The sequence below is a fragment of the Chrysemys picta genome, chromosome 11 (assembly GCF_011386835.1).
Source record: "Chrysemys picta bellii isolate R12L10 chromosome 11, ASM1138683v2, whole genome shotgun sequence".
NCBI classification, from domain to species: domain Eukaryota; kingdom Metazoa; phylum Chordata; order Testudines; family Emydidae; genus Chrysemys; species Chrysemys picta.
The window spans coordinates 34,621,719-34,647,249 of record NC_088801.1 but is presented as its reverse complement, the minus strand read 5'-3'; positions in this window follow the sequence as shown (position 1 = coordinate 34,647,249).

Here is a 25,531-nt window from a genome sequence, read left to right as displayed (position 1 = left end):
ATCTTGAAGTTTTCAGTCATGTAGACATATATTAAGATTGGAATGAAAAGTGGGGCATATGTTTGGTGTTGTAAGGGATACTGATCCTATCTGGAATCAGCATATCTTGTAAGAGTAGCCAACTGAATGCAAAGTTGGTGGGTTTGTTCCCTTTGCAAACAGACCTGAAAATAGCTATTAATAGTGCACCAGCACTGATTTGTTTCTTTTGTTTGAAATCTTAACGACTAAACTCTGTTGGGGTCATATCCTTATGTGAGATAATCCTATACAGAGGACTTAGTTCTGTTATTTGATCTGTTACATCACTGTAAATTCAGAATAACTTGGGTGATCTCAGTGGAGCTATTCTAGATTCTTCTAAATATACTATAAATTTAGTAGAGCAGTAATTTGTGTTCTAGTATCTGATTATTTGTGTTCTAGTATCTGAGTATCTGATATATCAAAGTGTTCTAGTATCTGATTATTTATTCAGAAATAATGGTAAAATGAACAAAATAATATTTGTGAAACATCAGTGAATAGTTACAAATGTAAATTCCCTCACTAAGAAATCATGCATTTCAGTTTATTATAAGTATTTCATATTCACCAAACATATAAACTATGTACTTGTTTTTGGTTTATTAATTTTGTTGAGTTTAGACTGATTTTCCTGCACTACTTTCATGTGGATAATCAGAAGAAGAGGAACAAATAAGCAAGATGCCTTCAAGTACATTTGCATTATTATGAGTAATTCCAGTTGACTACTGTTCTACAAAACCAATAATAACTATTGCGTTAATAAAACAAGGGAAATAACCCGTTTATACCAAGCTAAATGAACTGTCATCTCCCAATCCATTTTTAGAGAAAAAGTTTTTTTAATTACAGTACTTAGCACTTTGCTTCTCATAATTAAACAGTCAACACTATATTATACTTGGAGATTGACGCACTGGTGTCTACAAACAGAACAGATTAATGTAATGTTTTGCTACCTTTGACCTTGTATCCTTGAGTCTCTTGATTCTATGTCACCAAACATAGTACTGTAATAGAGTTGAGCTCTAGCTAATAGCATGTGCTATTCTGACTGTCATGCTCCATCATTGTAACTTACTGCATGAGGTCCCCAAAGTGCTCCCCCTCCCCCCGAGTCATATCAACAAAACCTAAAAGTAAGCCTTAAAATGGAAATTCTTCATTCAATTCATGCAAAAGCAATCTGATGTCCAACAGCTGGTTATACTGCAACTCCAGACACATTTAAATGCACACTTTGTTAAAAGCCCATTGGTAAATATCAGTCACAAAGCACAGCTCAACTCATAATTTTACTCATTATGTGATTATGATTTCAAAATGGGGTGTCAAAGTGCCATTTCTGCATTCCATAACATGATCTGCAAAACACTGTATTTATGATTGACAAAAGTATTTTCTATGTCTCAAATGTGTTAGTTTTCTTTACCTATTTCTTCTATTTTTTTCCCAATATAACTAGGGAGAAAACATTGTCTAGTGGTCAAATCATAGGGCTATAAATCAGCAGCTCTGAGTTCTGTTTCTAACCCTGCCATTGACTTGGTGTGCACCCTTTGCCAAGCCATTTAACTGCTGTGTGCCTCAGTTTCCCTATCTATAAAATGGGAACAACTATCTCCCAGGGGTGTTGTGAGGTTTGTTAAATGTTTGTTATCCTCAGGTGAAAGAGTGCCATCTAAACACAAATTAAAATTAAACACTGTGTATGATGGCAATCATGGTTCTGTCTCCCTTTTTTTCTGGGACGAACCTTATGAATTTCAAGTTGTAAATGAATTCTCCAAAGATATCACACAGCTGGCAAAAAATTAAAAGGAATTAAAATTCCTGGGAACCGTACAGTATGTTGTGCAGTCATGGAAATATAAAAGAATAGATAACTATTTCAGAGTGAAGGGAAAACCAAAAAATATTTAAAATCAAGGAGTCTGTAAAATCCATTGTAAACTATAATCAGGTTTTATTTTGAAAGGGAGGCTACATCTTTATTATTGGCTACCTCTCCCTTTGTTAACAATGTTTTCTTTTTTCATAATTGAAACATAATTTTGAAAGAAACAAGCCCTACCCTTGTGCATAACTTACTGCGAGATCTTTGCAAAATCATATTAAAGATGATTTTAACACAAATGGAGATTTTTTTTGTTGGTGTCAACTTTAATATTTGAAAATGCCTTAAAAATACTTTCCGGATGAAGAGTCAATATAATACCTAGACTAGGATCTTGGTCTGGGACCATAAGCAGTGGTATAGTGCAATGTTCCTTTTAATTTTTTTCATCCATGTGCAGACTAAATTTTGTTATGTGCACCAAGGTATGTGTGGATGTGCACCATCAGTAGAAACAAAAACCTAGATATCTTATATATATTTTAAAAGGTTATCATAGGGATAATTACTCCAGCCAGGACAGGTTACACATTTTAGAACTCACTACTCAAAGAATTAAATGTAAATGTAAGAGGGAAATAAAAATTATGAAATGCATAGAATTATGAAATGCATACAGCAGTCAAAAAAACTAAAGTAACACACTTTGAAAGAAGTGACCAAGAAGTAACAACACTAACACAAGTATGAGTTGGGAGGTGAGTGTGAAAGACTCTGTGTGTGTGTGTGTGTGTGTGTGTGAAAGAGAGAGAGAGAGAGAGACTGTGTCTGCTGGGTGCTGGGGAAGTCTCTGAGAGACTGTGTGCTGTTTCTTTAAGTTAAAGGCAGTCTCTGCCTGGAACAGCGTTCAGATCTCAGACCGTCTCCTGCTCAGGAATCCTGAGCAAGGCTGTTCTGTCTCCCCTGCTGGGGCACAGGGGCATGGGGAGGGGGACACCCTGACATCAGCACTCCTGTCACCTCCCCTCCTGCCAGCGGGAGGGTCCCAGGAGCAGCAGGGACTCCAAGGCAGAGAGCAGGAGCAACTTGGCTGCAAAGCAACAGAGTGGATGGGGCACTTGAATACACGCTGCCGGCTGGATCTGAGCGGCTCTCTAATCAACTGCACAGCACTTCAGTCACTGCTGGGTGGCCGCCCCACTGTGCAGCTTACAGGGAACACAGGTGTAGTTTACTGGTGCCTCTTTCATGCTGCCATCTTGTTCTCCAGATTCTAAAGTTTCAGTCAAAGCAAAAACAACAACAAAAAGTCAGTTTCTGGGTGTTGTGGTTGTTAAGATGGGTTTGAAAAAAAACATATACCAAGAGTAGCTGATGCAGTGATATCTGCTTGCATTTGCACAACCTGAGACAATAACTCTGAGGTGTGAGCTCACCCATTCCTTCCATTGGCTGCTAACTCAGATATCCAACAATAATACTTGAAATGACATTGTTACCAATTTCACTGCTTGTCCAAGCAAGTAAACAAGGAAAGGGAACATTTCCTATTATGAAGATCTGCACAATCTAATGACAATCGTTTTGGCATCACAAGCAAGTGGACACAGGAAAGTACTGCCACTTCCCCCCACCCCAATACATAAAGAAAAGCCAAGCGAGAGAGCCTAGTAGAACCCTGGGGGGCATCTATGTTTCTCCCTCCAGGCAGAGCCAAGTTCAAGAAGCCCAGTGGGTCATACAAGCCTCACCAAGGGGAAGCCAAGCCTTAGCAGCCTAGAGAGCATGCTTGATTAGATTTTGAATATCTACTTGATTTACTGTGAATGGCACCTCATATGGGTGAATCTTGGAAGAGTACCACTATCCTTCCCCCCTCCTGCCATGTTAGGACCATTAATATAGTCATGGTATTCTTTAAATACCATAATCATGCTGTATGTGTGTATGTGCGCATGCACTCAGATACACACACACACAAATATATGTAAGCAAGCAGAATTTCAGAATACTACTACTTCTAGGATTTTATGCCTGGATAATCCTTTTAGTTTACCACAAAACCGAAGGCTTAACAGGATAAACATCATACATCCAATTAAATCTAATAAAAGCAAGTTGGCTAGTTACTGCCATGTCCCACTTCTAAAACAGTAGCTTTTGTAGTTTGCTAAGCAGGTAAATATTTACACAGAAAAATGTAATTTTCTTTTCATTTATTTAGAAGCAGCATGTTATAGACCCTGATTTCCAATTTTATTTTTCCAGTTAAAGCTGGCACTGTGATCTCAATTTGTTATCTTTCTAAGCTTGGAATTTCATAGCTGAATTGAACTTATGTTTGACAGTGGTGAACAACATATTTTTCCTAGTGTTAATTAACTCCATTTCCTCTTGTGATACACATCACATATCATTTCTTAATTAAAGAGAAGCCTATATATGGCATAATAACAACAGGCACTATAGTTACTATAGCTGTTTTCAGAAATATATTTTAGGACAAGAAAAGAAAAATTTTTCTTGGAATTTAAATGTAATTACTAATAATTTCATCATGATTATTAAGATGGCAATGTATTCTTAATTTAGTCTCATAATGAACTGCTTCAGTAAATGGCAAATGATTCCATTAGTTAAGAATCTAAAAATTTCAATTTACATCTGAATGTTGGTGACTAATTTGTCAAGCTGAGGCTTTTGTTTTAGAATTAGGATATTTTGCTATGCTCTGTGAATAAAATGTCTGAGGTCTTAAATATTAATCTCTCAGTTTATTGAAAGAAGATAATTTTCATCCTCCAAATGCTTTTAGCATGCATTTCTGATATGAACTTTGAAAATGTTTTGCTCTTGATAAACCAGAAGGTGTTTGTTCCAAAGGATCACAAAATTGTCTCTCTCACTAATGCATGCAAATACCAGCTTGTTTCTAAAAGTTTCTATTGGAGAACAGGGCTTTGCTGTCAGCTAAAGTAAAGGGATTACATCAGCATTCAGGGGAAAAAATATTCTTTTCCTCCTAACTCCATAGTCTATGTTCAATCAACCTATAGCTAATGGAAGCCCTCCAGTGCTAAGCAATAAACAAACACAGTTGGGCAAATAGTCCAAAATCAAATCTAGTATATAAGGTGGACAATACATAGTTAGTTCTATTACAGAGCCCTCCCATGGGGACTGGAGCTGCTTCTGAACCCTTCTCATTACACACCAGCACCATCTGTAGCCAGCCTGAACCTTATTTGGGAATTTATAAAGTACACGGAAAAAATAGAGTAGGAATCAAGAGCCAGAGAATCCTATTTCAAGTTTAAATTTTGCTTGTGAAAGATCATTTGGTTTTAGACTCAGCAAACAGAAGGCCCTCATCACTCACAATGAGCTGCACATGTAACAGGGATTACTTCAGATCAGGGAGATTGAAGGTAATTGCTACTTTCCACAGGGAGATATCTAGTACTAGTGCAGCTCAAGAGAGATACAGTACAGCGCCAATAGCTACAACACCTCCACCCCAAAGCAAATTGGAGCCACCTTTTCACTGTTCCCTTCTTTCCTTTTTTAACAATCATGTGAATTATAAATGAAAAAAGTATCAGAACAGCACAAGGTTCCTTTAAATATATGGATGTGTTGTGTTTAAAAAAAACAATATTTCAAGGTCAGTTAAAAAAATCCATGGTGTTATATTTTGCTAATCAGCTAAAAGTGGCTTAAATAACTATATATATTATTATTTTTATTATACTGCAATAACACCAGAAGGCCCTGACCAGGGATCAGGACCCCAATGTACCAGATAGTATTTGTGCATACAGTGAAAAGATGGTCCGTGCCCCAAAAGAGCTACAGTTGAAGTAAAGTGTCAAATTTATCCTTGGTGTTTCTCTGGGCTTGTCTACTCAGTGGGGGTGTCATTTCTAAAATGCGGTAATGTGTTATACAATAATTGATCTGTGAAGATTCTTCTGGTGCTCTTTAACATGGTGCCATTTGAAACAGTACTACATTAAAGTGCACTAGGAAACCTTTAGTTTGCACCAGCAGGGTCTATGTGGACCAATTAATGTGCAATATGTTAGTGCACTTAAATCACACCCCCGTAGAGTGCATTACCCCACCATGTAGACAAACCAGACTTTTCTTCATTTTTCTGTTTGGTTATAATCTCAATTAATAAATCATCATCATGAGCTTGTTTTCTCTGCACAAAGTTCAGATTCTTGATTAGCCAATGCATCTATTGTGATAAATGTTATCCTTTCACTAATTTATTAATTCAATTAAATTTATGGATTTCTTCAGATTTTTAAATTACAACTATAGGTGCCCATCCAATGTTCTGTCCCATGAAGTAAAAATTACAACAAAAAACATGGAGGTGGTTTTAGTTGGAGCTCCCTAGGGATTGGTGCTAGACTCAATGCTAGTAAATATTCTGATCAACAATCTGGAAAAAACAGGAGTGTCATGAGTAGCAGCAGGGAGGTGATTTTACCTCTGTATAGGGCATTGGTAAGACTGATTCTAGAACAGGGGTCGGCAACGTTTGGCACGCGGCTCGCCAGGGTAAGCACCCTGGCGGGCTGGGCCAGTTTATTTACCTGCTGACGCAGCAGGTTCGGCCGATCGCGTCCCGGGCCAATGGGGGTGGTGGGAAGCCACAGCCAGCACATCGCTCACCCGCGCCGCTTCCCGACGCCCCCATTGGCCCGGGACGGCGAACTGTGGCCAGTGGGGGCCGCGATTGGCCGAACCTGCCGCGTCAGCAGGTAAATAAACTGGCCCGGCCCGCCAGGGTGCTTACCCTAGCGAGCCGCGTGCCAAACGTTGCCGACCCCTGTTCTAGAATAATGCATCCTGTTCCAGTGTCTAGCTTTCAAAAAGTTTGTCTAAAAATTGGAGCAGGTGCAGAAAAAAACCTCAAAAATTATTCATGTGCTAGGGAAAATGCCTTACAGTGAGAGACTTAAAGAATTCAATCTGGTTATTTTACTAAAAAAAAAAAGAAGAAGAAACAAAAGCTTGAGAAGTGTCTTGATTATAGTGTAAAGTATCTTCATGGGGAGAAAATACCAGGTACCAAAGAACTCTTTAATATAGCAGAGAAAGGCATAGCAAGAACCAATAGCTGGAAGCTGAAACCAAACAAATTTGAATTAGAAATAAGACACATTTTTAATAGTGGATATTAACCATTGGAACCAACTACCAAGGAAAATAGTAGATTCTCCATCTCTTTACATCCTCAAATCATAGCTGGATACCTTTTCAGAATATTTTTTTTTTGGCCAAACAGAAGTTATTGCGATCAGCATAGATGTAATCGGTAAAATACTATGGGCTTCTGTTGGGAGAGACAAGCTTTCGAGCTTACACCTGACCTGAAGAAGAGCTCTGTGTAAGATTGAAAGCATGTCAGTCTCATCAACACAAGTTGGTCTGAAAAAGATATTACCTCAACCACCTTGTCTATCTAATAGCCTCAGACTGACATGGCTACAAACAACACTGCATATGACTTGTGTTATACAGGAGTTCAGACTTGATGATCTAATGGTGCTTTCTGGGCATAAAATCTATAACTATAAACAAAGGAATGCCCATGTATCAACTTCTGTAAGTTCCAAAATTGAGGGTCTCTCACAGGGAACACCCTGCCAGTGGCTCCTCTTTTATATTGAGGGAGCTCCAATTCAAACACCTCAGCTTCTTTCAGTAGTAGCAGTATTCATGAGAAGAAAGGCAGACCGAAGGCAAGGATCATTGTGTAGACACTCTACTCTGGAAAAAAATGTTATAGACTGCAAGTAATGGAACTATTGCCTGTAGGAAGAGCATTTTCCTTCTAAATGAAGAAATTGACACAAATGAATCTCAGCTATAAGGTTTTGGAATAAGCACTTGGGATATTTTAGATGGCCTTGTCTTTGCCCGAAAGGAAGTAGTTCTTGAGAAGAGTTTACTGAAAAAAAGTCATCTAAAAGACCAATTCAAGATGTATTGATGTTTTTCAATGTTTTAGTATTGTGCATCACAAAACATGATTTTTGCAGAATTGCTTTCCACTGTGTGCTCTTGTCAGACTGGTAATATAGGTCTATATTGAGGTCTTCCACATCAGATGCAGTGATGCTGCAGGTAGCTTTGTGGTATTGTGGAGGATATGGCACAGACAGTCCATAAAAACCACGCTTTTTTCTTTTTTAGCACCCTGTTTTCAGCTGAACTGAAATGACCCACACTGACACTAGAATTATCTGTAGAAAGCCCAACAGTATTCTCCCATGGTATATGGTTAAATTCCAGTATTTCATCAGTTGTAGAAATGTTTTCAATGCTACTTGTTAGGCATTTAGACAAAAATTCCATTACTGTATTGTTGTGATTCATATACTGATATAGATAATGTTTGCCTTTTCAGTGTTAGAATCATTCAAATGATATGCAGTTATTGAAAAATAATTCATTCTTCACTCTTGATGTTAGGTTGCTCAGAAAGTAAGGAGTAAATGTTCATTCAAATTTCATGAAGAATTTGTCCGAGCACAAGCATAGCCCTTGACAAATCACAATGTCAAAACAAATTGGTTTTTTTAGCATTAGTCGTAGGTGATCAATTAATCTGTTAAATACATTATGCTATGCCAATAAATTGGTTGTCCTCATTTCATTGCATGTCACCTGATTATTGTGAGGCATACAGAAACTGAATATAAGTTGTTTATTCAGGTCCCTAGTTTGTTTGTGGGATGCAGCTGCTGTATGTTCCCAGACATATTTGTTTCCTTGATGAGAACAGCTGATATTTTTGTGGCACACACAACACATGAAGCATGTTTCCTTTCCTGTGACTGGTTTATGAAAGCCCACTCTTTCACCCAGTCATACTGGAGCTTTGTTTTATTCAAACTGCAGATTTTACCAGATTCTGAATCTTTTAATATATGTGATATAAAAAAGTGCATGGTTGAGGATATCCTCACAATTGCTGGCTGCATTGGGAGCCATTGCCTTCCTCTACCACTCATGACTAACTAAGCTAGTGAACGCATTTGGCACGCAACTAATGAGCAGTGTCCGATATGACTGCAGTTAGGTACCCATCTGAGCCACCCACTGCTCGTCTCCATCACCACTCTTATCCACCCTGCAATCTAAGCCACTCCGGTTGTCCACACATTCACCTTATTGAGGTAAAGAAACTGCCTGGGGCAGGACCATAGAGCTTGAAGAAATGTGCTGAGAGTAAAGAGCTGCAGTAGCCCATTGCCTAACCCTGATTATGCAGCTAACTCTCCCACTCACTAAGGAGTAACAAGAGCACCTGACAGAGATGGCGGCTCTGGGGAAAGATCAGTACCCCTCATGAAGATGGCTGACTTCAAGGGGTCAGAGGTGCTCGAATGCTTGAGATTAATAGCTTTATGCTGGAGACGAAATAGTGAAATGCTTGAGTGTCCATGAAATAGCTGAAGACTAGGTAGGTCTGCAGACATTCCCCATTTCACACCAAAAAAGGTGCTGTTGTGAGGTTTCATATTATTAATACTTCATTATTTTTAGAAAATACACTACTGTACATTTACTATACTTTCTGAAGCATTATTAAATAAAAAGTAATTTGTCCAATAAAGTACAGTTTGTGATCCACTGCTTTGGTTTTTCATTTTTGTTAGCTTACTTTCTAAATTGCAGAATATGCTGATTCATTATAGTTCCTTCTGTCAGCCCCAATTTGCAAGGATCTTCTCTGTGTGCTTTCTCTTACTCACACACACTAGTTCTCTTTGCTGTACAAGTAAACAATTTATTTCTTCATATATCTTTAGTATTTTTTTATTCTAACAGAGGATATTATTTTAAGTATTGACCAATAGTGGTTGCTGGACCCTTTTAATTCAATCCTCAGCCCTCCCTGATCTGCCATGTTTGCAGTAGTTCAGTTTAAAAAAAACCAAAAACCCACAAAGTCTATTTTCCACATTTCTTTTTTTCTACTTGCTATCGTTTAAAAAGCAGCTTTGTGAACCTTGTTCATGGCTTTCCCAGATTTTGCTGTTAGCTGCCAAGTCCCTGTCAGATTGAAATTGAAACGGCAGAAAAAAGATTTTCAACATACTTTTTCTGCAATTTTTTCCTGTCTTTCACCTCTAATGAAATGACCTTTATCTGACCCCTCATCCTAGACTAAGCAACATTGAGTTTTGCACCCTAAATTTCAAATATTTTATTAAATTAGCTACAAAATAGGTATTTAAAAATGAAAGAAGGATGATATAAACAGTTTATGTGATTCTTGGCAATGAGACTCCATATTTAGCTCTAATTTTGAACTGTTCACTAGAAAGATAAAGTACTTTCTACTTGAGAGACCCTAATTCCTACTCAGGATTGGTCCAAATATACATAATATTTGCACAAATAGTATCAGGTTTTCTTATAATGTCTATATGTGTAATATGTAAATGTTTTATGAGACTCCTTTTATCAGTGTGTTTTAACCTATGATAATGTAGCATAGAATAATTGCACTGGTATTGAAAAAATAAATTCACCCAGCTACTCCAAAACAGTACCGGGCTATTGTACCTTAATCTAATACATATAAAAATTACCTATTGAAATATACTGTGTGAAAAAGCCAGACTTACCAACTCATTCTTTTTTTATATATATCTTACCCAATGTTCAACACTTTACTCTTGATGAAATGTGCCTTCAGTGCCTTGTTCCACTACCTAATGTGCCAATATTTCCTGCTACATTAATTTTTCTCTTTTTTAATGGAAAAGACGCTCACCAGCATAAACATCTCTAAAGTTAATCGTAACAACATACTTAAATAAATAGCAGATGCACAAGGGAATCTTGGGTTAAATGTATGAGTGCCACAGTGTCATAATCCCATGTGTGAACTACTTTACCCATTATTGGTGTGTAGCAAAATACACACTAGTAATAATGAAATCCCTTTAACTCTCAGGTTTCTGAACTGGGTCAGCCTATCTCTAACACTGTATGTATATGCAAAGAAGCCATGGTGGTATATCACACTGCTATAAAAGTGTGTGTGGATGGAGGGATAAATAGATTGATAGACTACATAAATATTTTTGTGTGAGTCTTGTGCTTATCAAAGAAAAAGATGTAATAGCACTGGCTAGAACTACCATGCTTAGTGCAGGTAGGCACTATGCAGTTTTACCCACATGGTCCTAGTGAGGTATTTTAATCTTGACTGCCACACCCCTGGCAGTTCCAGTCCTTGGCCACTCTTGAAATGTCCAACTTTAATAAATTCATTCGTAGTTTTTTCATGTCATCAAATGTGTAGAAAGTGTTTAGGATTAGACAACTTTGTTTACACCCGTGACCTAAAACAGGATTTGGGAACTTTAGTTTCAGATGTGAAAGTCTGGTATACTAAATCAAATCATAATTTTAGTCTGTTAACTAGTTTCTTCTAATCACCTTTCCAAATTAGTGTTTCAGAAACAAAATGCACAACATGTGCAGTGCTGCTATAATATTTATTTGGATGAACTAACAGAAACGGTGTATGGCTTTGGAGGGTTTTGCTTCAATATGCCTCATAGCTGATGTATCTAAACTCAGGCCCTACTGAGTGTTGGTGTGGCATTTGAAAGGGTTTCTTAGTTCACTGAGGGTTTGTGTTGCTTTCACTACTTTTAGAATCCTTTATTGAATGTTTTACTTTTTTCTTCTGTGAAATGTCTTTGAAAAAACTCCACAAAACAACAAAGACAAGATCAATAATTTTCTAATATATTTGATACTCCTCAGATTGCTAAATATAATCCAGTTGGTTGAAAGATGATTACGAGACTAAACAGTTTGCAACAAATACAAATTAAATTTGCCCTTCTGTTTTGCTGGCCAGTAGATTTTTTATTTGTTTGTTTGTCAGGTGTGAAAGTAAGATAAAAGACTTACCAGTCCGGGGGCCTGCTCTGGGCCCCTGGAAGGGGCTGGGTCTCAGGCAGAAGGGGCAGGGCTGGGGTCAGCCTCCCGCAGCCAGACCTTCCATGCTGCTCGGCCTGTGCTGCCCAGGGCTTCGGTGGTGATTTAAAGGGCCTCGGGCTTTTAAATCGCTGGGCCCCGGGGCAGCCCGCCCTATCAGTGGCCCTGCCGGTAGGGTGCCTACCCATTGGTGGCCCGGGGGCAGAGACATTAAAGCACTGCCACAGCAGCTCTTTAATGTCAGCTGTGTACGGGCCGGTAGCGGCGGACACTTCTTATTGGTATGCCGTACCGGACCACTTTCACCTCTCTTGTTTGTTTTACAACTATTGATCTCCTAGTAATGGGTGAATACAAAATGGGTGAATCACATGATCCTGTGAGGTAAAACACAGAACTCTTAGCCAGTAGAACAATAGAGAAAAAGAATGCGTAACACGGGCATCTATACTTCTTCTCTTACTGTAGTTCAGAATTAGGAGCACACATTCTTGTTCTTTTCTATTTGCTAGGCTTCTCAGGTGTGCTTTAAGGAAACTACAGATGTGAAAAAAATAGCTAAATATATTTCCAACATTCCTTGTCATGGTGTGTATATATATATAGATATATTCCAACAACATTCTGCATAAAGCCAAAGGGCTGGTTGGTGTACATAGAATCTGTGCTCTATAAGGGGTAGTGCTTACCCTTGCCATCTCAGGAACAGCTCCAGGAAGAAATTGTGCTTGTCCATTTGCTGGGAATGAGGCATAGCAGGCACACAGTGCCTGCTTACTCTTGATAGGCTCAGATCCATGCGTGTAATGAGGTGGCCTAACTCCCCTTGGGTTCCTGCGTACTGTGTAGGCCAAACCACAGTCTAGCTCCAAAATGTTATAATTTTATATGAACTGCTCTAAAAGATAAGAAAAAAAAGAGAAATCATTTGTTTACAGTACTTTAAGCAAGCTTGCACAACTGGGATACCCCCCCCCCTTATCCTGAAGTGGCAGCAGGACTATGAAACTCCTTTCCCAGTGTTGGTGGGCCATTTCTGGGCCATTCCATTTAATTGCCTCTGGGTCAGTAATACCCCCAGAGAAATTTGAGGCCCAGGAGCCAGAAGTCATAACAGCAAGAGATGATTTTGTGTCTTTTTTCTTTCCCTTTATTCTGTCTGTCTTTATTCTGTTATTTTCATCATTGCAGACTTCTTGAAATTTTTCATAGCAACAAATCCTTCTCAAACCAGAAGGCAGTAGGTTTTCTTAAATAAGCTCTCAGTTAGGTAGATATGCACAATAGGGTCTCTTTTTAAAGGGGGACTACGTGAACTGTGATATGGTGAGCAGTATATTCCAGTGGGCAGGGCATGAGAATGTGAATCAGGATATCTGGATTCTATTTCCTGCTATGCCATTCATTGAATTGTTGTGTGACCTTAGATTTATAAAACAACCTCAGTGCACTTCTACTTCTTCAATGTAAAAATGCTGCTGTGGCTAGTTACCTTCCTTTATGAAGTGTTTGGAGGTCTTCTGGTGAATAGCTCTAAAAATAATGCTATGAATAACATCAATATGCATTACAAAAATAATCTAATTACAAAAGAATAAATCACTTAAGATAATCTGTGTTTTAAGTATCATACATATAATGAACATTAAATCATACTTTATCTTAGGGCTACACTTATTAATAGTTTATAAAGGGTAAATAAGGAATTAATACACACTTAAATGGTAAATCAGTAGTTATACATTGTTATAGAATATAACTGGTCAATAGGTGGCATATAAACATGGCTTATACCCATAAACTCCTTAGGCTGTTAAGCGTATAACCATATGGAACACATACTACTTATGTCTGTAATATGCTCGTTACATCTATTAATCATATATAAACTGTTTATAAATGGAAGCTTAATATAAATGGTGATCAAAAATAGAATATCAACCAGACAGAAAGCTGCCATCTTGAAAAAGTATGTAATTGTATGTTTCATTATGAAAGCAACACTTTTAGAAGTTTGCAGATTGCTAGCCCAGCTTCATGGAAATTTCTAAGAGAACTGGGCCTCTGACATGGGAAAAGCTTCAGGATACACTCCCATCAGCAAACCTCAGGATCTTCCTTCACTATCTCACGCACCCCATACCATACTTGTAGATGGCTTCTGGGGTCAACAGTGCCCTTTGCTCTGTTCCCCTCCCATTTTGGTGATTAGATCATTGGGACTGCCAAGTAGGCCTGCGTATCCCACAATCCAAGAAAGGGTCTCTTGGGTGATAGTAGCCTTACTACATGCTACATCCTGCAAAACTAAGCCAGGAAATAGTCTTGCTACAGAAGCAGCTACTGCTCCACACAGTTTGTCCTCATATGCCCTAGATTGCCCCACAGCAATGGATGAGGTTTCCATTAATATAGTGTAACATTTGTATTTTCCAATCAATCTGATAACTGCAAGTGCAAACAGGTAGTTAGATCCCAATTTCTATGCATCATCTTTGAAAAGTGTTTTAAGACCAGGCTACATATATACAAATTATAAAAATCTAATGTAAGGAAAAAAAACATTAAAAACAAATACACAGTATTGTTACATATTATTAATATAAAGACGAGATGAATATAAAGTTTTAATGAGCATGTGCCAGTAAGTGTTATGCTGGGGAAACATTTGAGTAGTTTTCCTGCTTGGTGATGGGAGCATAGTCCTAGGTGTGTGTGGTGCAAGGAATTCTAAGCTTGAAGACGCAGTTGTCCTACCCACAGAATGATTAGCAAGTTAGGGTGCAGGGTGGGGTTTCTGGGGTTACCAAGGATTAGCTTCTTTCTTCTCAAGACAGAGATTGGTGTTAAAGAGACTTCTTTTCTGACTTTAGAATGTTTATTGTTTATAATATTGGTTTTCTTGTACTCAAGTATTAAGTGTTGGTTTGCCTGATACCTTAGATACTTTCAAGCCTGATTCAGTTTTTCTTTTCCTGATTTTTATATTTGTATACAGTATCTTACTAGTGTTAGACTCTGTAAATACATTTTATATTTTAAAATTTGTTTTCTCTTAAGTGCTGGAAATTAAATTATCAGAGCTAACAGTGATGACATGCAAAAGTGGGAATAGGGTCTCACAATACTGCCTTGAAAGTACACTTCAGTATTATATAGAAATCCACAAAACAAATGTATTGTGGTAAACTTTAGTCAGGAGAAATAAAAGGCTGTGAACAGCTGATTTAATTTACTCTTTGTTGCTAAGACTTACCTAATCATATTGTGTGGCCAGCTGATCAGGTAGGGTTTGGAGGTCATCACACAGACATTTCTGTTTTTTTCAAATTTTAATGAATACATGGGTTCTTCTTTCCTCTTTATTTACTGTAATAATTAGTTCTAGTGATAATTACCAACTAAAAGGAAATTAGGGATGAGTGAAGTTAAAAATGTTCAAGGTTCAGTTTGGAAATAACTGAGAGGTCCCAATGCTTATCTGATGGTTATCTTATTCTATTTTAATTTTTTAATATTATTTTATTAAGAAGATGTTTTATGTGTGCTTTGCATTTTGAATGTGATATGGTGAGATTTGAAGTAGTTCTTAATTCTTGTAGGGATAGAGTTCCACAGGCTTGGACCTGCTCCCTAGAAGGCCCTGTTTCCAGACAGATAAGCTTCACCCTAGTTGGAGATAATTCCATTGGATAACTCCATTGTACCATAGGAATGGAGTGATCAATGGCAATCAAGACTCCAGTGTGAAGCAGTCTCTGAGCTCTGGTCTACACTGGGGGGGGGGAAAGGGGGTCGACCTAAGATACGCAACTTCAGCTACTTCAGCTGAAGTCGGCGTATCTTAGGTCGACTTACCTGGCCGTGAGGATGGTGGCGAGTCGACCGCTGCCGCTCCCCCGTCGACTCCATTTCTGCCTCTCGCGAGCTGGAGTTCCGGAGTCGACGGGGAGTGTGTTTGGGGATCGATTTATCCACATCTACACGAGACGCGATAAATCGATCCCCGATAGATCAATCACTACCAGCCTCTTTCCGGCTTCCACTCCCTCCCCCAAGTGATGCCGTGAGCTGGTGGGGCAGGTCGGAGCAGTGGCGGGCTGGGGCCAGGTTGCTCACTGTTGCCAACACCAGGCCTCATGCTAATCCCCCATGCTGCCCTGGACTCCACATCCCCCTGAAGTGTGGGGCCCCCCATAGCATGGTAAGCCCAAACATTGGTGGAGCACGGGCACCATGGCCCCATATAACTTGCCATCTATGCTGCACAGACCTTCTCCTACCTTCTGGTCTCTGGCTGCTCTTGTTTGCCTTTTAGTCTCACTCCAATGTAACTCTCACCTACCCCTTTTCCTGACTGACTCATGACTAATCAGGTCTCTCATCCCTCTTTTAGGCAATTGGGGGCCCACTGATGAATCACAGATGCACTGGTCTCTTCCCTCCTAAAGGGCCAGTGCCACCCTATGATGCTGTAGTATTGCGGTAATAATGCTCACAGTAATCTGTGTTAAGGAGGTAAAGTACTGCATTTCCTCCAAATCTCTTAGGTATCCAGTCCAATTTTACATACTTAACAGGAAAAAAACATTTTCAAGATTTCCACTATTGCTAACTTTTGGTCAGGCTGGAAGTATTGTGAGAATATTTTTTTCTCATGGTATTTTTGGCACTTCAGGTTTTGGCCAGAACTTGCAAGTACGAAGTTGTCTGAAAATTAGCATGAACATTATTGGAACTTTTCACTACCATAAAAATTGTTTGGTTCTAGAAACAGGCAATAGTTTGGGGCTTGGGAAGGTAGGTTGATAGTTTTTCTGAATGAGTTTGCCTATGGGAAATCAGGTTTGTTGTTTTCTAAAGAAGGTTAATAAATTTCCAATAAACAATAGGTGCAGTACTCAATTTGTTGATTAGTGGGGTCGCACTACAGTTAGCCTAGGCCTGGCTGGATTATCTGTTCGTGCTGTGGGTGTGTGGGGTCAATTTTTGGCCCTTGGAGTCAGGATATAAAAATCCACCAGAGTGAAGAGGCTCATTAACATGTTCTCAAAGGAAGGCTCCAGCAGAACCAACTAAAAATTGCTTGTCAGTCCAGAGACATTTTCTACTGAATGACTGAATAATTCTTCCACATGCAAAGCCAAGATCGCCTTTTGTAGATCTCTGTAAATAAAGAACCCCTTCATTTGTAAAACTCATGGCATGAAAATTGCTGTTGTGCTAACTGGTTACCATTTCTGAGCAACACGCACACACAAATATATGGGTTTATACCACATAAATACTGGATATTGCAGAAGGCACCATGTAATGAAAAATATTGTCATAGTTAAATAGAGAAAAGCAACATTGTGAATGGCTAACTAATGCTTAATCACATGGAAATCCATGTCATATGCATGAATTCCCAGAAAATGTATTTTAAGCAGTGTTCTGAAAATTGCTTGTTTAGTATGAGTGCCACTAGAAAACATTATTTCACAAGCAATTATTGGAATAACAGAGATAGGTTGAATGAATGAATCATTATAATAAAACTCTTCTTATTGATATTATTCTGTTTTTTTCCAAATAAAATCTAAAAACTGCTTTTCTTTTAAAAAATAATATAAAACATTGCCCCTTAGTGAGATGTCAGCTATAGGTACAAACACAGTAATATGCATCTGAGTATTCCACAAGTTCTGTCCATGACTAGATATATTGAAGTGCCCTTAGCTTTGCCTCAGGCCCTTATCCCTCCAGCTGGTATATTATTGGCTGATTTACTGGGAAAATAAAGATTAGAAATACATGAATGAACATTTTTGTTGCTCCTAATCAGCAGAAAATAGATCATTTCCTGTCTCTGAAGCAGCAGATACTCTTTATAAATGTGAAACACTTATGATCAGCAGTCAACTTGTGAGCTGACATGTACCGTAGCCTGAATTTTGTTGGTATTACATTTAAAATGAGGTAGTCATGTAATTATCAAAATGAATTTATGCCTCGAATAGCCAAAATTAAATTCCATAATTGCAGTGGAAATTAGGTAGGTGAATTAAGCTCAATGCTTTCCCTGGTTCAATTTTTCATTGCAGCAAATCTGAGGTATATCCAGGATTTGTAAAAAGATGAAAGAACCCACACCATTCCTCCATATCAAAATGTTTTGGTAATTATTCTATTTAAATAGTAACATTTTATTTTTTTAAGCACTTAGAATCTTGATCAGAATCCATATTCATGGAGGTCTGCTGTAATCCACTTTACCACTTAATGTTGCAATTCAAATGTTCAGTAAGAAGCAAAGCCCTCCAGAATAAAGCATGAATATTACCGTGTGGGGCTGTAAAGAGAAGACTATTAGAATATATCACCAACACACTAGGGGACCATTTAGTGCACTGCTCTAAATACATCATTTAATTACAATGGAGACATTACTTCATGTTTCTACTGATGTAAGTATTATTAGAATTCATGATATTCGCAGGCTACTGTGGGCCATTACATTGGCCATAAGCTATTCCATAAGATTTACTACTAAAGGCCCGCAAGGGTATTTGAGCATTCATGGATTCTGTGGCAGTAGGCTTTTATCTAAGACACATAAGTGAGGGACAACCGAGTTATTATCTCTAAGAAACATAGCTTAATATTTTGGATTCTAAAGGTTAAGGTACCATAAATCCTGAATTACTCTGAGATATCACATAAAAAGACATTTTTATTTTATTTTACTCTACTCTGCCTCTTAAAATATTTTATGATGGCAGTTTCTAGAGTTGTACCATGTTGTTTACATTCAGTCCCTGGATGCATCAAAAACACTGACACAGCATTTCTTTTAAACTGCAGTAATAGAGGCAAACTACATGCAGGGGGATTTTTTCTCCTATTGCTTTTCTCTAACATACATCATTTCCAATTTGATTAGTCAGTTTGTCGCCTTGCTTTGGAGGGTGTCACTACATACTTCCTTATACTTTCAGAGGCCTTGTTATTGCATTGCTGGACAGTGAGCAGCAGGCCCTGCTGGAGCAAGTATGATCAGCGTATGCACTGGAAAGTAAAAATCCAAATCTGTCCTTTTGAATCAGAAGACTGATTTTTTTAGACATTTAAAAGTATATTGGTTAAGCTTGTATGGTGAAAAAAAGTTTGACACTGTTCCTATAAACATTCTAAAGGCAACTGCATAGCTCTTTGTGTCATGTGAGGGTTCAAATACATTTCACGTGTAACTGTGAAAACTAATAAACAGTCAGGTTGAAACTTGCTGAATACAATCCACTATAATCCAGGTTACCTACTTCATGGCTAGTGTTAATTATTTGGTTTCTTTACTTAACTAAATTGCAACTTAACCTGAAATTGCAACCTAACCTGAAACTCAACTTTTGTATATTGTAAATTTCAAGGAAACATCAAGTTGTGTCAGCATGGCACTGGAACGCAGTGATGAGACTGGTGTCTATTCAGTAATATTGATTGTTTAGGGAAAACTGTCTGAATTCCATGGCAGTTTGCTTGAACAAGGTCTGGTGAAAAGCACCCTACCTTTTCTAGCAAGGGTGCTGGGAGGGGAGTCCAGAAGAACTGTGATTACAACACTCAAGCAACAAACAGTGATTTCTATGATACACGGGAAAAATAACAAAAACATTGTCCATATGAGTCAGACTAGCTGGTGTCTACTTGGTATGACTTACTTGGAGTACATGACTGAAAACCCAAACTGACTTTGATCTTAGTAGTATTACATGGGTAATACAGTCATTGAATGAATTGTCCGTACCATTTCTCCAATACCATATTTTTCCCAAATATAAGTCCAAGAACACCAAAAGATCCAGTCATCAAGAAGGGGAAAGACTCAGATTATCTAAGAGTCACTTATCATAATGCAAATAAATAAACAGTGAGTTTACAGTATTTTTTTTTATTTTTTTGTACAAATATAATATCCATGGTTTTTTTATCTCTTTTCCCTTAAATTTAATCCCTTAGATTTAGATATAACTGTAGATTAATAAACTCATCCTAACTTTTGCACTAACCTTGTGAATTTATAGCCAATTTAAAGGAAATAAGTAGTCCAACTTTGATCTGCCTCAAAATCTCACTGCAGTGCTTGTACTCTTCCTTGAACAGTTCCCAACCTGTCTAACAGTGTATTTGAATGTTTCAAATGTATGTCATGCACTTTATGGAAACATATTTTTCCATTTGGGTTGATCTGGACCCAATACAAATTTGGGTATAGTGGGCTTTTTGGATCACCCCTCAAGTATATGAAGTATAGAGCACCTGCTTGGGTTACCTTCTGTTCCAGTAGTTCAATCCTTTGAAGAATGAAATGGATTTTCCTTATGTTAGCATGTGAAGATCCAGAGTAAGCCCGTTGACCCATTGCTTGAGTGTGTGCAGTGGCAGTAATAGCAAAGGATGGGAGGGCTGCAGCTTTAAGTGAATCAGAAGTGCCAGCATTGGGTATATCAGCATGAGTGGCTTGTTTTGAAGCTGTACTCCCACACTGTGCTATGCAACTAACTTGTTCCTCTCCACTGTGCATTGCTATGGACCACTAAGAAGGAAATGTCCCATTTTGCTTTGTATGTCAGAAGCAAAACATCGGTATTCTCAAAGCAGTCACATTCTTAAAAATATTTCTTGAATATATTATGAATAAACTTTGTGTTCATAAAACTGCAGCCTAATACCATTGACTTCTGCCAAGCATTCTGCTCAATAACACTAGACAAGCTTCCCCATACTTTTGTGCCTATGCACTTTAATCCTGTATGACACATCCCTGCTGTTGCAGCCCTGAACCTATCGATAGGCTGAATCATGCCAAAATGCAGGGTGATGTGAAAATATTGGAACAAATTAACAGCGTACAGAATGAAACAAACTCAGATTTCAACTTTGACCAAAAACTCATATTGCTAAAGATAAAGAACCGTAACTCACTCTGTATCTAGCTTTGGAAAGTAATGTAATCACTTGCTTTGGAGGAGTTCTCCTAGCATCCTTTAAGTTCATGCAAACCCTCATCCAGTTGTCTTATCTTTTTTCTCTCCCTTTCTCAAAGATTTTATTTCGGGCAGCCCTCACTCTGGTACAATAGATTTGACTATGGTTTTTTTGTCCAATACATGTCAATGTATTTCCTATTGTAGACCAGTAGGAGTCACTAGAAAGCAAAGACTCTATTGCCAGGTGGATAAGGACGTGACCTACACTGTTCAGCCACACCCTACTGGTTTGCTGAATACATGAACAGAGCTTCAGTATGCTTCGAAGTACAATTTTATTGCCATCCACAAAACATACTTTACTTACTGATTTGTTTTTTGTTGTTGAGGAGATGTGAGAGAGAATGTGTAAACTCAGGGAGAGTAAGTTATGTATCAATATATGCTTTTCAGTAGGTGGCACTCTTTCCTCTGAGTCTGTGCTGAGTCAAAACTTCAGCAAGTATATGCTCAGGGTCCATGTTTCAGCTCAGACATAAGACAATGTGTGATCATTGAAGACCTAGGATACTTTTTGCAGGAGAATGAGGTGTTATTCTCAGTGTCCTGGCCACTTTCCAACTCTTGTAATTACATGCTGCTTAGCTACATTTTTCTCTATAGTTTCAAGAGAATACGTTACTTTCAATATTCCCTTATAAAAGATTACTGTGGGATGTGTTTGTGCAGACTGACTGACTGTGTTCTTCGTCAGAGATGGCTGAATTTCAGTGGTAAGTGAAGTGATCTCTTCATCCTCCAAAGTCTGTAAAACATCTTTCTTAATGAAAGGTGCCATTCAGATATACAATTTTAATGATTATTACTTGCGTTTTATCAATGGTGTAATAAAATACCATTACTTTTTCCTCATATTCACCTTATAAATGAAAGGTGGGAAGAACAAAAATTTGACAATCTGTATTTGTTTTCATCATTTTTATGTTGCAGAGTATATTCTAATTCTTGTGTAGAATGATTCCCAGAAAGAGGTTTAAAACAGATGTAAAAAAAAAATTGGTTAGCTTTGAAAATAAAGAGAATGGGTATGAGAATAGTATATAATTTCTAAAGTGAAATTACTATAGTCCAAGAGGCCCATCTTTTAGATACTGAATACAAAAAGAAGAGACGTTTGAGCTGGATAGATATTTTTCCCTCATAGCGAAAGAGAAAGTGTGTGACTATATTTATTTATCTACTTCCTACAGTAACATCCCCATTTATTAACAAATGTAAAGAAGATAGGGGATAGTGGCAAAAGAGTCTTGGGAAGGACAAGAACTCAAGACAAATCCTATGCCTCAACATTCTTAGCACTTTTTAAAGACACAGCTCATATTATAACTTATAAAGCCTCAACATATAAAGAGAAGAGAGCACGCCATGCTGAGTTGAAGTTCTCAATATCAGAACATATCCAGCGGATAAGATACCAGACTGGGACTCAAGGTACCAAGCTGCTATTCCTGGATCCCTCCCTGATGTGCTGGGTGACCAGGGGCAAGTCACTTCACCTCTTTGTGCCTGTTTCCCCTTTCACCCTTTGTCTATCTTGTCTTTTTAGATTATCAGCATTTTGGGACATGGACTGTATCTTACTATGTACATGTACAGTGCCTAGCACATTGAGCCTTCAGTTGTGTTTGCGGGGTGCTCGTCTCTACTGTAATGTCACTAACACACTACTAATAATATGCTTACATGTGAGCAAACTGGAAAATTGGCACTTCTACTTGCACAAGCATATCACCTGTAGCCATTTTGTATTTTATTCACATAGTTAAATCATTTCAGAAAATCTCCCTCTTCTTCTGTTGCCACTGAGGTGCTAATTCAGCAGAACTGGTGTGATGGTCCAGTGTCACTGCTGGAAATGAAAGGGAGGAGGATTTAGGGGTGATGTTCTGGGGTCCTGGCCTTTTGAAATTCTCCTTTCATCACCTATGGCTAATTGTCAATCTCCTTGACTGAAGTCAAGGAGACTTCCAGGCTCAACACTGGTATCATACAGTCTATTGAGTCTCCTATTTAAATATGCATCTCTCATAAATTTGAAAATGCAATGGATACACAACCACAGATAACACAGCAAGTATTAAGAGTTAATAATATCTGGTATTTACACAGTGATGATCCAAGACACATGCAGAGATGTCCCGTAATATTGCCATAGCTCTTATTGTAAAGGTCAAGGAATTGAAACTTCAGGTAATTGTTGCAGGTGATAATACACATCGTCTTACAAAACTCAGGAAAATCTCAGGTCATCATGGTGCAAGTTTGCAATTACCAGTCAGTGTACTAGCGCTTCACCACCCATTGGTACTTTTGTCTCTTTTTGTAGTTTATTTAGTGCAGTCTCAGATAATGCAGTGGATGACTGTGGAGCCAAAGAAGTGTGCATAGACACATGGTATGAAGTGTGTTATGAGGAACTTAGGAAAATATACTTCACATCCCAGTCAATAATTTCTTTAATATTTCAACTAGCTGAAGAAGCCAATATGGCAAACTTTCAAGTATTTCCATATCTTTTCTATGTGTTCATCTTTTAGTTATGAAGCTCATAAAGAATTCAACAATAATGCTACAATGTAATAACAAATGTAAGTAACAGTGTAAGAACACAATCCTGTGTACTACACCTTGTGCAGTAGGACAATGCAAAGCCCCATGCACCACTTAAGCTTTACCATGCCCTTGAATGGTGTTTTGTGGATTTCACCCCAAAAGCATAAATCAATGATGAAGTTAAAGGTGAAGGATCAGATCCTCAGGTGATTTAAATTGACATACTGCATTGACTTCAAATGAGTAAAGCCAATTTATACCAGCTTGAGAGTCTTGCCCAAAATAATTTTAAAAACCCACAACCTTAACCTCAATTAGAATGACATGGTGAGTGTTACAAATCAGCAGAAGCTCATTCCTCATCTAATACACTTCAAATATTCTTTTTTCATTTTTAGGTCCTGCCACATATAGCCCCGCCCCAGCTTGCCAGTTCTTGCTGGATGAAACACCAGTAAAAACAATGCTGTTGGTGTTTCATCACCCACAGATCGCAGCTGGAGCATGGGACTGGCCTCTGTGTGGTCAGGTGAGGCCATACTTTCAAAAGTCCATGTTTACATTGTTTCTCTACTTTTATATAAAACAGTCCCCTCTTCTACTACCACTATAATACAGTTTTATAAGTCTGAGCTTGGGAAAATTAAAGAAAATAACACTTTTAAGGAGTGCTTCATGCTTCCTCAGATGCTATTCCTCTGTATGCACTGATGTCCCTAAGGCTTAAGATCTAACAATTCTCTAACACCTTGGCCTGGAAAGATGAATAGCTTTTAAAACATTGTGTAGATTGTATTAATTGGGGAGGGAGTAATGGATTTAGAGTAACTGGAACATTTTTTTAAACAGCTTGATTACAAGGATTATTGCATACACATTGAATTAGACAAATCCAGAGAAATTAGAATCATTTCTGCCTTTCCTGGGCACATATTTAATGTAGAGAAATGTAGAACTAAAAGCAAATATCACAACCTGTTTTAATCAAAGTAGTCTAGCAAGAAACAATCAATTAAAGAACAGTCTGATTCTCTGTGACATCAATGTATGAAAATCTGTTAGACGCCAGATTGTGTCTCAAGACACATATGATGAACTGAACAAAATGACCTGCTAATAGCTTTTACGGGTAATAAATGCATCATGTTATTGGTAATTCTGCAGATGGTAAATCAAGCTAATATCCAAGCTGAAACAAGCTACTTGTAAAATATATTTCAGAAATGTTCCTCCTTGTTATTCCATAATTGTATCACACAGAAAAATAAGATGATTGCTACTTATATTTTTAAGCATTTTAAATTAAAACATGTTTCCAGCATGCAGGCATTTTCATTTTCAGATCCTTTAGAGAGAGCATTTCTCAAATGAATCTGAGCCTTTGAAGCACTGTGCTTATTTAGATTAGCAGTTATATAAACTCCCTGTGACGTACGTGTGTGTGTGTGTGTGTGTGTGTGTGTGTGTGTGTTTTGTTGGCTTTCTGTTTAACATGCATTTTGGAAGAGATTTCATACTATCTGATTCAAATCTGAGATGGTCAATTTGAACACCGTGCATTACATTGTACAATGTATAATCCATTTCCAAATGGGGGAAATATGTAGTTTATTTAACACTGGTCTACAAAATAAAATGTGCTATTTATTATGTATTTTGATGTGCTGAATTCAAATATGACAATTAAAACAACTGATTGGCTACTGTTTCTAAGATATTTAAGTTTTTACATTTTATGTCTATGCATATTGTGTAGATAGTAGAGTTTTAATCATAAATTGTAAACCTAGGTCTTCTCATGTGTTTATGGGTGCTTTACATGATAATATTTCACCTGTCCTGTTTATGTAACACTTTAAAAATCAGCAAAAGGGTTATATAAATAAAATTTATTATGAAAAAAAGGGTAAAAAACTATTATGTACATAGTTTAGTCCTATTCAGTGTCTACTCGGCGCTTCTTGGCTTGTCTCTTGTATTCATTAAATGGAGCATCTCTTGTCACTGTCCAGCAATAGTCTGCAAGCATTGATGGGTTCCATTTGCCCTGATAGCGTTTCTCCATTGTTGCAATGTCCTGGTGAAATCGCTCACCATG